General features: G+C 41.7%; 1 protein-coding gene across 1 annotated transcript in view; it reads right to left on the bottom strand.

The window, feature by feature from the left end:
* Window positions 1–3845, bottom strand: part of LOC128377823 (NACHT, LRR and PYD domains-containing protein 12-like) — a 419396-nt gene that overhangs the window by 370180 nt on the left and 45371 nt on the right. The gene's annotated exons all lie outside the window — the stretch shown is intronic.

The raw sequence follows: 3845 nt of genomic DNA, 5'->3' as shown, positions 1-3845 counted from the left end.
GAAGGAAGGAAGCAGGGAGGGAGGGAGGAAGGGAGGAAGGAAGAAAGCAGGGAGGGAGGGAGGGAGGAAGGAAGGACGGAGGAAAGAAGAAGAGAGGAAGGGAGGAAAGAAGGACAGAGTAAGGAAGGAAGGAAGGAAGGAAGAAAGAGAGGAAAGAAGGAAGGAAGGAACAGTCAGGAAGGTTAAATGAATATAAAACTTGTTTCCAGTGATGATTTGAACCCAAACATGATCTTTACATAGTTCTAACCAAGTAAACTAGACATTAACCACAGCGTCACCCCTTCAAACATCTTTATTTTACCTCCATAAAGATTCTCATGAACTAAACAATCATTGTTCATCAAGGGAGGAGACAATCCTTCATTCATCAGAATCCAGGTTCAAAGGTCAATTAATCGCCCAGCTCTACTATCGAGGTCTTCTGGAGAGAAATGTACTGCCAGCGTCAGAAAGCTGCGTCTCAGTCTCGGATCCTCCAACAGGATGATGAGCCAAAACTCTAAAAGCACAAAGAATGACTCCCAACTAAAACTGTCCTTCTGTGAGCTGAAACAGTCTAGAGAAGAAACCCTTCAAACCTGAGACACAAGTCATTCAGTAAGGAGTCATTAAAGAGGGCAGAAAGCTAACTTCCTCTCAGTTAGCTGACTAGTTTGGTCACTAACAGGTTAATAAGTTCTCTGAGCTGTAAGTAAACTCGTGTCTGTTGTAGAAGACAGACGAGCTTAGCAACACAGCTAACCAGCTACGATAGCGCGCTCCTTTCTGGACTCTCTGTTTGAATGCTGATGTCAGCGGCCTTCAAACAGACACGTGTTGGAGGATTAACTGTTTCTCACTGAAGCTCACTGAGTTTATTTAAGGTTAGAAATGAATCATCAGGAAGTTATTTAGTCGGCTAGTTGAAAGCTGTCCCAGTTTAAAAGGTGGTGTGACACTAAGCACTGCATTACCCATGAGCCTCAGTGGCCGTTGCTATGGAGTCGTGTCAGGATGCTTCATCACTGCTGATTTCATCTCCGAGAGAAAAAGCCTCTTCGTATCAGATCAGCTGTTGGTATGGTGTGTTTGTGCTGCCTCTCAGCGCTGCAGCTGCAGAGCTCCAACCCTTTAAAAAGGCAGTTAGCAGGTTTTGTGAAGTATGTGGAAACGTTTTTGAATATTTGGAAACAATAAACAAACTGAAAACTGAGATCTGTTAGTTTCTTATTTTAATATCATTGTCTTTGGTTTGATCTGCTGTGATCACTGCTACTGCTGGTGGAAACCTCTATTAGGAGTTGTTTTGTTAAAGAAACTATTTCTGGTCAAGAGGCTCTTAAATAAAGTAAAGAATAGATTTTAAGTTCTGGTTTGTTATTAAATCTTAAGGAGATTAGATCAATGCCATCTGTTCCTTCAGTAGTCTCTGGTAATATAGTTGAGTTTAGCATAAAGACTTTAAATGGGGAAGCAGTCAGACTCTAAAACTAACAAGCTTCATCTGTAAAGCTCACTGACACCTTAGATCAGAGGTGTCAAACTCATTTTTGTTCAAGGGCCACATGCAGACCAATCTGATCTTGTGTGGGCCGGACCATTAAAGAGATGGAAGGACAGAAGGAAAAGAGGGATGAGAAGGAAGAGAATACAGGAAGGAAAGATGGAAAGATGGAAGGAAGAAGACTGGAAGGAAGGAAAGAAAGGAAGAGAAGACAGATGGAAGGAAAGAAGGGAACACCGGCAGGAAGGAAGGGAAGGAAGGAAGACAGGAAGAGAAGACAGGAAGGAAGGAAGACAGGAAGAGAAGACAGGAAGGAAGGAAGACAGGAAGAGAAGAGAAGACAGATGGAAGAAATAGAAGAGAAGATCGGAAGGAAAAGAAGACAGGAAGGAAAGTGGGCCGGATTGGACACCTTGGCGGGGTGATTCTGGCCCACGGGCCTCATGTTTGACACCCCTGCATTAGAGCATAAAAACAAGTTGTGTCCTGGACCGGACTGCAGGGGGCGCCGTTACGCTGGACCCTTTAATCATCAGGACACAGTGGTCAAAATACTTTGGCTTTATTTTCAGTTGGAACTTTTCCTACAATGAAAATGTTGTGACTCTTACAGCTGTGGGAGGAGTTGACATGAAATTAGGTTCAAACATCAGGATGAACTGTAACGTCTCATCTGGCGCCACCTCTGGGTCTAAACGGTGATCTGTGGCACGTGTTGATCTCTGGAGTTGTGGTATCCAGCTCCAGTCCTACGGGGCTTGGTAAAATATCTCTGTGACCAATCAGAGAGGAGTCAGGTGGCACATGACCCCGTTATTCTAAAAAAGAAAGCTACACAAGGTTTCTAAACGTTCAAAAGGAAAGACGACACGTCACTCACTGTAGTTTAATATTTGAAGGAAAGACACTGCATCACGACAAAGGAAATCCCGACAGACGTCTCTGCCTCTCAGTGCTCATTTGTTCATCCATCTCTGAGGTTACACTCACACACACACAAACACACACAACATTATATTTTCTCAGCTCAGGTCCGACTAACGAAGCGTAGAGTCTGTTGGTTTGGTACAGCGAAGACGAACACCAAACTCAGGATCCTCCTTCACGTCTTTTGTTTCATTTATCTTTCAAAATTAAATATATATGTCAAATATATTCAGTGCAGATATTCATGTAAGTGCAACACTACGGCTGCAGTCGCCTTTGACATCAACAGTCCTGGAGCTTTTCATGAGCTTCTTCATCACGGAGGCTCACGGCTCAAAGTCCAAGCACGTCTAAATGAAAATGGCTTTAAAATACAGCTTAAAGATTGATGATAAAAGCAGATGTGTTCAGATGTTCTGGAGGTATGTAATGATGAAGAGGTCACCAGCACTCAGCAGCCAGAGAACCGTCCAATATGGACACCAGAGTGAGCCAACAAGTTCAGCAGTCAGTTCAACAAGAACCACGACAGAACCGTCAAAGTTATGATCCTTCAATAAACCGGTAACACTAAACCATGAGTGGTTACTCGGGTATGAGTGATGAATGGAAGATAATTGATCAATTATTAATTAGTAATCTTTGAATAGCTCTGAATTGAAGCCCTGCATAGAAGATAATGTAATTCAAGTTAGTTTTGTTCTGCTCAGCATCAAAGTTAATCAGGAATGACTCATGAAGAAAGTGAATGATCAATTCAGATATTCATGGTCTTATACTTAACAAAGTCTCTAATAATGCATCATTCACTGCTACAAAGTCCTTGATTCAGATTTACTCAGAAAATACAAATTAACAATTCAGCGATTATCAGGTTGCTCCTGATTTGCTCCCTACTTGTTCCTTATGAACTACTCACAATTGATTGTACTGTATTGTAAAGTGATGAGACATAAACAGAACTATGCATAGTCCATCAGAGTGTTTAGAAACCTGTCAGATAAAACATATCAAAAACATCAGAAGTTGATTGAAATCTTCAGAAATGTCGTAAAGCTCTCATACTATTCAAACACCTGTTAAAACTGTGACATCAGAATCTTTAGAAATCAACTGTCAGTAACCCGTTACAGCTTTTAGACATCTGTCCGAATCTCCAGACAAATAACAGAAAGTATAGAGACCTGAAAAGACAGGAGTCTGTCAGAATATGCAGGAACCTGTTGGGACCTTTAGAGATCAACTGTCAGGAACCTGGTACAACCTTTAGATGCCTATCCAAATCTTTACACAAATAACAGAAAGTATAGAAACCTGAAATACCAGGAGCCTGTCACAATATGCAGGAACCTGTTTGAACCTTTAGAAATCTATCACAATTTTTCATAAAGAACCTGTTAGAACCTTTTTAGACCCGTCAGGAGCAGAACTT

This window comes from Scomber japonicus, chromosome 2 (assembly GCF_027409825.1).
Source record: "Scomber japonicus isolate fScoJap1 chromosome 2, fScoJap1.pri, whole genome shotgun sequence".
Lineage (NCBI taxonomy): Eukaryota > Metazoa > Chordata > Actinopteri > Scombriformes > Scombridae > Scomber > Scomber japonicus.
The sequence above is the reverse complement of the archived record's forward strand: the minus strand, read 5'-3'. Positions and strand labels throughout refer to the sequence as shown.